The 15,540-nt window shown below is 30.4% G+C and overlaps 1 long non-coding RNA gene across 4 annotated transcripts; it reads left to right on the top strand.

Moving 5' to 3' along the window:
- The first annotated feature begins 96 nt into the window (after nt 1-96).
- On the top strand, nt 97-10,593 carry LOC144855913 (uncharacterized). Of its 4 annotated transcripts, none has more exons than XR_013614881.1 (6): nt 97-305; nt 1,414-1,457; nt 1,703-1,735; nt 2,001-2,045; nt 2,161-2,193; nt 10,078-10,593. It is a non-coding gene; the product is annotated as an uncharacterized LOC144855913 (long non-coding RNA). The 4 variants fall into 4 exon arrangements; XR_013614880.1 differs by having other exon boundaries at nt 1,998-2,045; XR_013614879.1 differs by having other exon boundaries at nt 1,700-1,735.
- Nucleotides 10,594-15,540: the final 4,947 nt, after the last annotated feature.

Below are 15,540 nucleotides of genomic sequence, written 5' to 3'. Positions count from 1 at the left end.
AAATGCCCAGGAGTATCTGATGCAGAGCTCGTCAGCAACAACACTGTAGATATAATCCATGGCTGGGCCAACTTTACTGATCTTGCCATTAATCTGTCAGGAAGTGGTTACTTCTTTGAATTCAGCATTGTTTATTCCAACTCATCCACGCTAGAAGGTATCAACTCAACAGAGTTTTCTGTCATTGAGGGTGTTTTCCACATATCAATCGCAGATCAACAGTAAAAGTTTTGGAGAAATTTAATGTTCAGTTTAATCTAATTGAAGATTTTACAATGGATATTGCAGAACATCTGGATTCCAAGGTTGGTGATTTTTTACTTAATTATAAGTCATTTTCAATGCAGTTCTCTCTCTAATTAACCATCCATCTTCTATTTAATACTGCATTATAATTAAAAAATCACCATCAATTGTAGACTAGTGACGTATCCAATCTAAGAGCAACTTCTTTTTGAAGACTACAGTCCATTTCAAATTTTCAATGCAGGTCTCCCTCTATTTAACCCACTACCTTCTATTAATACTTCCCCCTACCCCAATTTTAAAAGCATCTTCAATTGTAGACTATCGTATCCACTCTAAGAGCAACTTATGTTGAAGACTAGCCAAAAGTACCTACAAGTCACTCCCATAAAAATCCAATTACAGACTACTTTCAAATTTGATTTCATCGGCTGTATAAATCACCTCAAATTAAAGACAACCTCCAGAACAATTGGATAAATATTGGTCAAACATTGGTCAAACAAGGATAAATATAATATTCTAGGCTTTTCCTTAGGCTTTTTGTCTGGCACTTACTTGTTTTGGGTTCAGGCAGTCTTTAATTTCAGTATTTTGCAACTTAATAACAAGTTGTGTTAAAATACTTCTATAAGGGAACATATTAAGTGGATTGTTTTTAATAACAGATAATGATCACAAATCACAGGAGATCAGGAAAGTGCTAGATATGCACAAGCATGTGATGCGGTATATGCCCAAAATAAAAAGCAGGCAGCAGAGACTTCGAGGCCACAAGAACAGCCAATAGCCAAGGACATATCAACCTTGAAGAATTATAATGCAATTGCTGTAGTTGCGGGTGAAAACGTTTTAAACACGGCACATCTTTTTAAAAAAAAATAGGCATTGTTGCTGGTACAATGCAAACTTCACTCTCACAAAGCATAAACACCTTAAAAACCAGAATCTCGCCAAAACCTAGATTATCTCAAAATATTTCCTGCCCTTTATATAGTACAGCTTATACCCACACAGTACATATCTTTTACTTACCTGTTTTTGCCAGTAGGTAATTGAAAAATCAGCAAATTTTGTCAAATTAACAAGTGGCAACACTTGTACAGGTAAGAAGAATAAGAAAACTTAATTTTTTTAAATTAATTATTTTATTGTGTTTTTCTATAGGAGATAACCCAGAAGCCTAGAAGTAGAAATGAATACTTTTACAGGTAAGCTTTAATATAGTTTATAAACAAAGTATGTAAAATGAGAATACTTCTTTTGCTAATAGAAGAGACAATTCCAGAGTGCCATAAAATCAAGACCATATATTTGTTGGTTCTAAACATGGAAAAAAATTTTATGGTAGATCTTAAGTTCTTCAATGCAATCAGTGCAATCAAAGTACTTAATGTACAGATAGATATTAGGAATATATTAAATTGTTAACTTTTCATTTATTATTGATCAGCAGATGAAACTTTTAAAGAAGAAGAAAACATCAAATGTAAGCTTATAAAACATTACTAATAAAAATCTATACCAGCTGGTGCTGAGGTGAGGTGAAATTAAGATTGACTCTTTCTATGAAGTTCTTTTTTAGTGTTAAAATTAATTAATCCATGTCCCATTTTCCATTCCAATCTGTCACTGTGTCATAAGAAATGTTTAAGAGTTGTGCAACTGTAGATGCCGGAAATGGCACTTATCAGACACAAATTAGATTTTTGTAAACATTACATTCTTAACATTTTATTGTTGTTTATCAGCAGATGATGCTGATAGTTATGGACAACTAGAAATTGCCACAACATCAGGTAAGTCTACTACAATATTAGCAGCAAAACATTTGAAAACACAAATGAACAATGTATCAAGAACGAAAATGTATAAAATATTAATGTTATAAATTGTTTTTGTTTACTACTATAGGAGATGACCTATACAACCATGACGATCTCACAGGTAAGTTTATATTTAAAAAGATTCGTTCTTCACATGCCAAAGAGCATTCAATTGGTTAAAGAGCAGTGCATATATATGATTAGACTGGGTTCCAGCCCGTAAATAGTAAAGATAAGTAATTTGGCACATATGGTATGATAACCTACGTCATTCTTATCGGATGTTTGCGGGCATGCAAATCGCTTTCTTCACATATTTCCCCAATCCGTAAATCTGAGTTTTATATTATACGTATAAAACGCCATATGTGCCAAAATTTACGGGCTGGAACCCAGTCTAATATAGGATGGATGTCTGAGGTTGTCATATGTACCTGTAGGCCTATACTTCTGTATTTAAGCATTTTAATTGGAATATTGTTGAACATTAAAGGGAAAGAGATCAATATAGTGTTATTTTTTCAATAGTGAACTTATTACTCAATAGTGAACTTATTACTACTAACTAACTACTGCATGAGATAAGCTCCGAAAAGTTTCATAAAAGTTCAGATATTGAAGTATAGTTTGGTAACGAGATCATTATCAACATCATTATATTAACGGTACGAACCATCGTGAGTGTTATCTTTGAAGGAGAGATCATAATTACTCGAAATTTTAGAACGATTACATGTAGCCAGGGCCAGGCCGGTTATAGTTTTTTGACGGGACTTCTGGGTTTCGGGTATCGGACGGACTAGGAGCCAGTCAAATTGATTGGGTGATTGACAGCTTGACAGCACCGAGGCCTAGCTGTCATTATCCTCATCGTCACACTTGAGTGAATCTTCACTATACCCAAAACAAAGCCGTTAAAACAATGGGATCTCAAGATAACAATGAGAATCGATCGGATGACTCATCGCAACAAGTCAAGGACACCATACAATGTATCGAAGGTTGTGATTTAGTTGGCAACACGGACTTTATAGAATGCACCTTGTGTGGATTACATTACCACAGGCGATGTATCAGCATAAAGGGCAAAAAAAACGGTTTGGTTTTGCTCTAAATGTAAAAATTTACCAACAAGATTAAACGATTTGGAACAAGAATTAGCTACACTGCGATCGGAAAATAGTGCTCTCATTGGCATTATCAACAGCCAGAATGATGCTATTACTGAAATGGCAAATACATCAATTGGATTTGGAAACACTACAAGAAATGAAAATAGACCTACAACCACCAACCATATCGATGCAGGCGAACATACGCGCAATAGTGACATAAAGCCTACGTTATTACTAGGAGACTCCATGATCAGGGATATAAATGAAAAGGGTCTACAGAATACCGACATCAAATGCATGAGAGGAGCAACATTGGGTGACATTTCAACCAAACTAAATGATATTGAGCTGGAGGATTACGGTACAATCATTCTACATGTTGGAACTAATAACTGCACTGAGGATGCAGACTTAGAACAAGGTATTACTGATTACGCATTATTAATGGATGTAATTGAGAATGAAGCCCCTACCGCTACAAAAATCATATCCACAATTATTCCCCGAACCGACAGCGAAGACAACAATGACAGAGTAAAACAATTTAACAGGGAAATAAAGGAAATGGCTGGAAAAAAAAACATTCACAGTTGTAGATAATACAGCAATGTTTATCTCAGGATCGCGCATAAATCAAAATTTACTCGACAGGAGAGGGCTACACCTATCAAACGCAGGTACGAGAAAACTCCTTCACAACATAAATAGCTATCATAGACTCATCAAGCCATCACAACGACGACAACATAATCCAAACGGAAGATTTCAAGGCAATGACAATAGAAAGCGTCCAAACGCGAATCAAAGAACTTGAACTCCAATTTTGTAAGCCAAAGAACCCAGAACTTTGTGGACCGTCAAAACAACCGTAATTTTACCCGGAACTATAGAGGGTGTTTTAACTGCGGTGGTCAGAACCATAACAGTGCCAACTGCAGATACGACAGCCCGACAATTTGTTATCAATGTAATCAAGTCGGTCACTTGGCTAGATATTGTAAATCAAGACCATACTAGGTTAGTGGCCATGTATTGAGTGCCGGGAAACCAGCAGAACTATCAAGTAAGAACAATGAAACTAAATCTGTAAATGACAAAATTAACTCTAATTTAGATAATTATGTTGTTAGACCTATCATAAACGACAGACAAAGCATTAACAGACCGTCATACTATGATCAATGTGCTACGAAAATGGCAAAAGCCGGGGGTCTAAAACTTGGTCATTTAAATCCATGGAGCATTGTAAATAAAATGGATGAACTTACATTCCTTTTAAATAAACTAAACATTGATATTCTATGCATCAGCAAAACTTTTCTAAACGAGAATATTACCGACGCTTATGTCAGTATTGATGGGTTTAATATAGTTAGACACGATAGAAGAGATAGGAAGGGCGGAGGGGTCTGCATTTATGTTAAAAACGGTATATCATTTAAAGAAAGACATGACTTAAGTAACGACATTGTGGAGGGTGTCTGGATTGAATTAACGAGAAAAAAATCCGATAATATTTTAATCTATGCATTATATCGTCCGCCGGATAGTACTAGTGATTACTTTGATAAAATAATTGATATTATTGAAATGGCATCAGCTGAAAACAAGGAAATGATTATTCTGGGTGATCTAAATATTGATTATAAATTTGATGAGGATCTATATAAGAACCCAGTTAATTTGATCGAAAATATGTTCTCCCTGCAACAATTAATTACCAAACCAACACGAGTTACTCAAACGACGTCAACTTGTATTGACCTTATTCTCAGCTCAATGCCATACTATAAGTGACGTAGCTAAAGTTGCCCTCAGTGACCATTTCTTGGTATATACTTGTTTGAAGTCAATTAAGGAACCTATTAAACATAAAACTGTTACTTTTAGAAATTTCAAAAACTTTGACAAAAATGCATTTATAAATGATATACGGGAATGCGAATCAGTACAAAATATCGATATTTCCTTAGATATAAATGAAATGTGGACAAATTGGCGGAATTCATTCTTAGCTATTTGTAACAAGCATGCACCATTCAGAACAACTAGAGTAAAACATAGATATAACCCATGGATGTCACCCGATATTATTAAGTTAATATATAAACGTGATTATTGTAAGACACTATCCGATAGGCATAAAACACAACACCATCTACAAGAATTTCGTAGAATTAGAAATTTAGTAAATAAGAATATTAAAAAGGCTAAATCTACCTATTATGATAATATAGGAAACAAATTTAAAAATGACCCAAAACAGCTGTGGCGCGAACTAAATCAAATTACTGGTAAATCAAAGGAGAGACAGTCAATTCATCCCGACATTGACTGCGACGCAATTAGTGATTATTTTGCAAACATAGGACAAACCATCTCAAGTAAATTGAATAACACGACTTTAGATTGGACAAATCCAAATTGTAGATATTCTTTTTCATTTGAACAATTGACAGAAGAAGATATATTTAAAGCTGTTTTAAGCCTACCGAATAGTAGCAATAATGATATTATAGGCTTTGATAGTAAATTGCTAAGGACTGCAGCAGAACATATATCTTTACCCCTGTACAGAATAATTAACATCTCTTTAACATCAGGGAAATTACCAAATGACTGGAAAATAGCAAAAACCACTCCAATCTATAAAGGTAATGGCTGCAAACAAACAATGTCAAATTACAGGCCAATATCAGTTGTGTGTCATATCGCTAAGTTAGTAGAAAAAGAAATTCAAAAACAAATAGTTAAATACTTTAGTGAACATGATCTCATGAATGTTGATCAATTTGCCTTTAGGAAAAACCATTCCACAGTAAATTGCCTCCATAGAGTGATTGATGATTGGCTAGAAATTCTCGATGAATCTGAAATGGTGGGTGTATGTTTCCTTGATATTTCAAAGTGTTTCGATACCATTGATCATTCTATTTTAATAAATAAACTTGGATTCAATACCGTCGAAATAGATTGGTTCAGAAATTATCTGAGCAATAGAAAACAAATTGTAGTTTGCAACGGTAGTAAATCCAAAGCAACCAATATTGACATAGGTATACCCCAGGGAAGTTCGTTAGGTCCTATTTTATTTTTAATATTTATTAATGATATTTCACGGTACATCTTCCCTGGTTCTTGTAGTATATTTGCTGACGATGTTGCTATCTATGTTAATGGGAGTTCAACTAACGAAATCAATCAAAAGCTTCAAACTATTATGGATAATGTCAATACATGGTATGAGGGCAACAAACTCAGTATAAACCTAGAGAAAACAAAAGTTATGTTAATTCGAGGGCAACGTTCTAGCCCAGATGGTGATATCTCTATTTTCTTAAATGGTAAAAAGCTTGAAAATTCTAAGCACACTCGATATCTAGGTGTAGAAATTGACGAACATTTAACGTGGAACCATCATGTTAGTAATCTGTGTAAGTCACTTGGACACAAAATTACAATTTTTAACAAAGTAAGTAGATTTCTAAACAAAAGCCTGCTAGAAAAAATTTACAGAATGACTATACAGCCATGTAGCGACTACGCCATTTCTGTATGGGGAAATACATCTGCAACAAATATAAGTAAAATATTTAGATTTCAAAAACGAGCGGCAAGAATAATTACAAAGAACCACGACTTCATAAACAGTAGGGGTGAAAACTTAGTTAAACAATTATCTTGGCAAAGTTTTGAGCAGAGAAGAAATTACTCTCTTGCTACCCTTATGTATAAGTGTGTTCGTGGTGCTGCACCAGATAGACTTTGTAATGAAATCGAGATGGTAATAGACAGACATAGATATAACACGAGAGCTTCTGAGACATTAAATGTTGTTCCCCCGATACCAAACACGAATAAAATGAAAGAACAATCACTGAGGGTCGCAGGGGCAAACATATGGAATAACATACATTTTGACATTCAAAATTCAATTTCCATTAATGCGTTCAAAGCAAATTATAAAAACACTTTTTTTCTCTAGGGAAATACCTTTTTAAAAAATTTTAAATCTGTTCAGTGTATTTTTTTATGTGGTGTATTCTTTTTTAGGAACATCTTTTTAACTTGGATTTTTTTTTTTTTTTTATCTTTTGTGGTTAACTACCACCTTTATTCAACAATTACAGAATCTCATATATATATTTACATTATTTCCTGCATATTTTTTTATGCATATCATATATCGCATGTTTAATGAAAAAAGTTGTTTAGTTATGAAACGTTTGTTAACTTATTTATCATGATTGTGTATCTTTCAGTTTATATATTTGTATTTGATTTGCCCTTTAGGGAAATGCTTAACAAGTGGTGTAGTATACCAGGCCACCGTCACAAGAAATGGTACTAACAAAATTGAAACATATGTTGGACTGACAGAAAATACATTTAAGTGTAGATACAATGGGCATACAAGCTCATTCTGTAATGAAAAGTATAAAAATAGTACAGCGCTTAGCTAACATGTTTGGAAACTAAAGATGACAACATTAAATATAATATTAAATGGCGAGTATTAGCCAAATGTAAGCCTTATTCCAATATAAGTAAACGCTGCAAACTATGTCTGCAAGAGAAAGATTTCATTATATATAAGCCTGATATTTGCTCTCTTAATCAAAGAAACGAATTATTTAGCACATGCAGACACAGAAGAAAATTCTTATTGAGATATAAAGGTTACTAATTAAAGACACCTATTGATAAATAGAACGGTTGAATATACAACTATTGTTTTGTTGCTTGCATATATTAACTATAAACAGTCTCTTACTGATCATTGTACTTCTAATTACTTTACTCAGAGCCTAACACTTGAAGATTGAGGAGGTATTTTATCTCTCTCATGAAACAGTTTGTAGTGTTAATAAATATGTTGAATTATTAACCTGAGTCTTGATTTTTTTCATTCATATTTGTATATATATATAATATCTATATAACACATTCACACGTATATATATAGAAATACATACTATATATATCAAACATATATATACATACACGTACCCATACAATATATACACATAGGCCTATGCATAAAATTAACATTAAAACCAAGAACGATAAAAAATATACACAAATATAATACATCAGACCTATATACACGGGCATAAAAAAACCTATAAAAACTGTCAAGTAATAAAATGGAAATGTATATACACAAGTTAAAAGTATAATATACGTATACATACAGACAATATATTTATTTCCATTAAAGTTTACTGAAAAAATTCTGACAGTTTTTCTTTGACGTTAGCCCATTTTTTTCTAGCATTGATAATGTTACATGCGTATTCATTCTTAATTAAATTAAAAAGTTCTATTCTGTATAGGTTCCATATCGTTCTTTGTACATTTTCGTTTTTCAACGTTATTTTATATGTTATACATGATTTATATATTGAAAAACAAAAAACAGAAATTAATTCATTGATGAGTTTGCTATTTGTATTTCCAGTGACTATATTAGTCCAACTTGAAAAGTTGTGTTGTGTTTCGTTAACAGGAAAACACTTAACAATCATTGAATTGAACTTTCTCCAGGCTGGCTGAATTGTATTACATGTATAAAGCATATGTTTTTCGTTTTCTACTTCTATTTTACATTTTTGGCATATATCACTATCAGCTAATTTCCATAGTTTCAATTTTTTCCTACATGCTATAATTCTGTGTAACAATTTAAAGTTGAATTGAGCAACTTTTACAATATGTTTGGTGTTTAAAACTTTATTACACCATATTGCGTGCCAATTTAAATCGACACCAAATTCCTGTTCCCATTTCACTTGTGATCTTGGGATAGAGACTTTACTATTAATAAGATATCTATAAAACGTAGATGATTTATTTTGTTTATAAAATGTAAGCATGTCAAAGGTTTTATCTATTTCATTTTCAACATTCGGTGTTTTAACAATTGTTTTCCATTGATGCGGTATGGCATTGATAACAGCAAAGTATTCAATCAACCCGTTTTCTTTGTTACATAACATTGGAATCAACCTTTGATATGTTATTAGTTCATTATCAACAATTAAATCATTTATTGTTTTGATACCAGAATTTAACCAGGAGCAGAAGTACATTGATTTGCCATCTAGTGTTACATACTTGTTTTCCCATAATTGTTGAGATTTAATTTCGTTTACAGTGTGTGGTTCTGTAGTGAATATGTTATTTAGAATCACAACAGCTTTTAATAATTGTTGATAGAACACTGGCATATCTTTTAAAATTGTATGATTTTCAGTATTAATTTTACTAATCTTAAGTGTACATTCTATTGGGTACATATAATGTCTAGGGATAAATTTCCATTTCCCTGGATCTGGGCTTAGCTTGGATTTTTAATAATTTTTTTGTATTTTTAATGTATGGTTCTCAAAGTTTAGTACTATTTTTGACTGTTTAATTTTAACATATTTTACTATTTTAAGAAACTATGTATTAAATAATTTTATGAACATCTTTTTAACTTGGATTTTTAATCATAATTTTGTATTTTTAATGTATGGTTCTCACATTTTAATATTTTTAGACTGTTTAATTTTAGCAATTTTTAAGAAACTATGTATTATATAATTATGTATATTGTTATGTTTTATGCTGGACCTTTTGAAAAACAACAATGTCCCCTTTGTGGGACAACGTTGATATTGTCATCCAGTAGAAATATGTTTATAAATAAATAAAATAAAATAAATTTTTTAACAAGTACAGTACTACAGTAGTTATAAAATATGGGCCGGTTGTTGGTCGCAAATATTCAATTTCTCGATTCCAAGTGGATAGCTGTTATGTGACATCAAAATAGACAAATTTAGGACAAATACATCTGTAAGAGATGATAGAATAATTGCATTTTTGTTTTTCTCATTTTGCAGGCAAGAAAGAGGTAGCGAAATTGTTAACATCAAATGCTGGATTCTCAATTCAAAATTGGATAATTATAAGGATGAAAGTTAAGAATGAAAAAATGATGCTGATGAGTTTTTGATTTTAAAAGGTTTGAAAATAGATATAACATAACATATGTTAACGTTCTGATTGATATACTTGTTTTTAATAGTGTTACCATATCAATTTGTCAGGCTGTTGCACCTAAGGGCGCATTTATACAACACGCTATTACACGCATATTCAACACGCCTACGAGAAGTGTGTTCTATAACATCGAAGAGATTCCGTGTAATGAGATTTTAATTGCAAAAAAGGCTACTTGGCTGAATCCTAACATTTTGTGGATTCCCGGTTGCTGTTATTATTATAAATAATAGTGTAATTTGATATTTGGGCTACAATTATAGCTTGGATTAATTAGTTTAAACTAATTGATACATGGTTATATACTACAAGTTGATCAATTTGGAAATGTTTGCAATATTAAAAGTGTAATTTGATATTTGGGCTACAATAGTCTATAGCATGTATTAATTAGTTTAAACTAATTGATTCCGTAAATCTTCTAATTGTAACCCTGGGTTATTATTTTTTGATTGTTTTTTAGGGTGGGTTACTATTAGAAGTGGGGGGTTGGGGGGGGGGGGGGAGGGGGATTACTATTGGAGTAGTGGGTTATTATTACTAATCTTAAATTAGGCACCTGAAAATAGTAAGGCACCTGAAAATAGTAACCCACCCCAACTTTTCCAGTCAGCAAATCATAGAAAAATAATAAAACAGTACGAATAAATGAATTAGTTTGAACTTTATTTTATAAACTCAAAAACACTCAATCCTCCCGAGATCAACATGCATTATCTCCTTATTTTCAAAATATTGCTGCATAATAAACGACCAGTTAATGTCATTTATTCAATAGTTTTTGTGACTCTAATAATAACCTCCCCCATGGGTTACTAGTAGTAGTAGTGGGTTATTATTATAGATTGACTTATAAGTTGGGTTACTACTAGAAGGGGGGTTACTATTAGAGTGTGGGTTACTATTAGAATTGACGGTACATGGTATAATACAAGCTGATCAATTTGGAAATGTTCACAATATTAAAGTGTAATTTATTAAGTTATTCAGTGATTAAATATTTCAAAGTATTTCAGCTAGAATGTCAATGTTTCTAATTTATTTTTCTTTACATTATGATCATTTATTTATACATAAAAATCATCACATATAAGACAAGAACAATTGTCCTGTAATTGATCCTGCATCAATTTCATAACATTTCATACATGTTAAAAACGTCAAATGTTTTTAAAAAAAATTACCGGTATGAATATGAAAATATGAAGCACAATTAGTGTAGTATGTTCCTTAATAAAATTCTTAAAATTAATACTAGTGTAACAGACTGAAATTAGGAACTATCCAGTGCATGTTAGATTCAATTAATAGTATTCCTAACACAGTACATTACTGTAGCAGCTTTGAGCGAGTAGCCAGATTTCTAATTCTTACATGATTGTACAGTAGAACAAATCATCAATAAAATAATCCAATACTTTTACTGGATTTGGACATCAGATGAATCTAAAGATGTTAAAAACCACATGGACAATTGTTATTTAAATATTTTCAACGTCATGACAATACAAATTACATATTTAGAATATGACATCAACTAAGAACAATATAGCCATAGAAAATGAGAAAAACTGCAACCAGCTGAAAAGGAAAAAGACATTATTAATGTTAACACAACGAGTACCAGACAACATAACTCTTTTGGGATCATTTCAGCCACCAGTTATTGCGGCCGTCAGTTATGCCAGTACATTTTTTTTTTACATTTATTTTACATGTGCCAATAAGTATGTGTGATTTTTATAAATGAAGTTGTTTTGTTTCCGTTTTGGTTTTATTCTGCAAATTGTGTTTTTTAAATGTTGGAAATTAGTTTATTTATTATTAGTTACCATTACCAATATTAATAATGAATATTCATTTTATCGATAACAGGATTATGGTTTCTGTATCAAGTTATAAACTCCAAGTGCATAAGAAATGAAGAAGTACAATTAAAAAAACGGGAAATATTGTGTTTATGAGATGAGCCTTGTTGTTTGGGGTATCATGTATAATAATGATATGCAGAAATAAGAAAAGACGTAAAAAAAAGAAATATACGATTAATTATTATAATTAATTAACATTAAAACTAGATGTTAGATTAGTAAAATTTGTTTTGTATTAAGTCACATTGATTAGTATTTATCGGCTGTTTAATAATTAATTAATATTTACTATATTCATAAAAACATTGCGCGCCTGATACTTGACTAGATACTGCCATTGGCTGACCCGTACCCATCATTGGCTGGCCCGTACCCAAGTTTAATGCTATTTAAAGTATATTTATATTACATTTAAACCCAGTTTTTTTTTTTTGTCTTACGTGGGTTCATCCCACTTTTATTTCCATAAATACATACTGTATATATATACATTAACATGTATATTTCGTCTATTAACATTTGTTTTAATCATGCATATTTGCTTTCTTTTTGAGTTCATCTTTTTCATTATTATCTCTTTACACTTAACTTTTTTTGTTTAAGTTAAACTAATGCTATTCTATTTACATATATTTTTATAGCATAAACATACTTATATTAAATATATTTTTTTTTAATTTTTTAAAAATCTTGTTTTCATCTCTAATCTATTCTCCTATTACATGCTTTTTTTTTTCTAGTTATCCATTAACATACATATTTTGTATTCATTAACATCCATTTTTTTGGCATTTACATATATTTTATAGCATAAATATATTTTCACTACATTACATTTCGTATTGTTTTCCCTTTCATGTTAACGCATAACATAATTTATCAACATTTCCATACATACTAATATTTTGTTTTCTTTTCTTTTTATTTGTTTGTTTGTTTTTTTTTGTTAACACATGTTATTCTATTATATATATTCCTTATAATTTAACACATATCTACTAATTACTAGTATTAATTTCTTTATATATATATATATACACATACATACACACACATATATATGCATATACATATATATATATATATATATATATATATATATATATATATATATATATATATATATATATATATATATGTCCATAAATGGCAATATTATAGCATAATTATCGAAATTTAAAAAGTGGAAATTTTTGACATTTTTCGAAAAAATTCCTTTGGTCCCCGCAGTAAAATTTTCGTAAAATGGCCAATTTTCGACCCTTTTATTTTTTGTAATAACTAGTTACTATGGCTCTATAAGATGATGTTACCACAATATATGTGCATAAATGGCAATATTATAGCATAAATCTTGAAGTTTAAAAATTGGAAATTTTGGACATTTTTTGAACAATTCCTTGGGTCTCCTGCCGTGAAATTTTCGAAAAATAGAAAAAATGTCGATCGATTTATTTTTTAACATAACTAGTTACTCTGTTTCTATAAGATGATATCTACACGTTACGACAATATATGTGCATAAATGACAATATTATAGAATAATTATTGAAGTTTAAAAAGTGGAAATTTTGGACGTTTTTTGAAAAAATTCCTTCGGTCCCCCGCAGTGAAATTTTCGAAAAATGGTCAACCTTTATATTTTTTGACATTACTAGTTTTTATGGCTTCATAAGATTATGTTAACACAATATATGTGCATAAATTGCAATATTATAGCATAATTATTGAATTTTAAAAATTGGCCTTTTTTGAAATATTTCTACAAAATTTCTTTGGTCCCCCGTAGTGAAATTTTCGAAAAATAGCTAAATTTAGACCATTTTATTTTTTTACACAACTAGTTACTATGGCTCTATTAGATGATGTTACTACAATTTATGTGCATAAATGGCAATATTATAGCATAATTATTGAAGTTTAAAAAGTGGAAATTTTTGACATTTTTTGAAAAAATTCCTTCGGTCCCCCGCAGTGAAATTTTCGAAAAATGGTCAACCTTTATATTTTTTGACATTACTAGTTTTTATGGCTTCATAAGATTATGTTAAAACAATATATGTGCATAAATTGCAATATTATAGCATAATTATTGATATTTAAGAAGTGGACATTTTTGAAATATTTCTACAAAATTTCTTTGGTCCCCCGCCGAAAAATTTTCGTAAAATGGCCAAATTTCGACCCTTTTATTTTTTGACATTACTAGTTTTTATGGCTTCATAAGATTATGTTAACACAATATATGTGCATAAATTGCAATATTATAGCATAATTATTGAATTTTAAAAATTGGACATTTTTGAAATATTTCTACAAAATTTCTTTTGTCCTCCGCCGAAAAATTTTCGTAAAATGGCCAAATTTCGACCCTTTTATTTTTTGACATAACTAGTTACTATGGCTCTATAAGATGATGTTACTACAATTTATGTGCATAAATGGCAATATTATAGCATAATTATTTTAGTTTAAAAAGTGGAAATTTTAGACATTTAAAAAAAAAATTTCTTCGGTCCCCCCGAAGTGTAATTTTCGAAAAATGGCCAAATTTTGACCCTTTTATTTTTTGACATAACTAGTTATTATGGCTCTATAAGATGATGTTAACCAAATAAATGTGAATAAATGACAATATTATATTATAATTATCGAATTTTAAAAAGTGGATTTTTTTGCCATTTTTCGAAAAATAGCAAAATTTAGACCTTTTTATTTGTTTACACAACTAGTTACTATGGCTCTATAAGAAAATATATAAAATGATCAAATTCTGACCCATTTATTTTTTGACATAATTAGTTTTTATGGCTCCATAAGATGATGTTAACACAATATATGTGCATAAATTGCAATATTATAGCATAATTATTGAATTTTAAAAAGTCGACATTTTTGCAATTTTTCTACAAAATTTCTTTGGTTCCTCGCAGTGTAATTTTCAAAAAATGGTCAAATTTCGACCCTTTCATTTTTTGACATAACTAGTTACTACACCTCTATAAGATGATGTTAACACAATATATGTGCATAAATGGCAATATTATAGCATAATTATCAAAATTTAAAAAGTGGAAATTTTTGACATTTTTCGGAAAAATTCCTTCGGTCCCCCGCAGTGTAATTTTTCTAAAATGGCCAAATTTCGACCCTTTTATTTTTTTACATAACTAGTTATTATGGCTCTATAAGATGACGTTAACAAAATATATGTGCATAAATGACAATATTATAGCATTATTATTGAAGTTTAAAAAGTGAAATTTTTTGACATTTTTAAAAAAAATTTCTTCGGTCCCCCGCAGTGTAATTTTCGAAAAATAGCCAAATTTCGACCCTTTTATTTTTTAACATAGCTAGTTATTATGGCTCTAAAAGATAAGAATTTTAAAAAGTGGACATTTTTGCCATTTTTCGAAAAAATTCCTTTGG

Source organism: Antedon bifida, chromosome 11 (assembly GCF_963402885.1).
Source record: "Antedon bifida chromosome 11, ecAntBifi1.1, whole genome shotgun sequence".
Taxonomy (NCBI): Eukaryota; Metazoa; Echinodermata; class Crinoidea; order Comatulida; family Antedonidae; genus Antedon; species Antedon bifida.
This window is presented reverse-complemented; position numbering and strand designations above follow the sequence as displayed.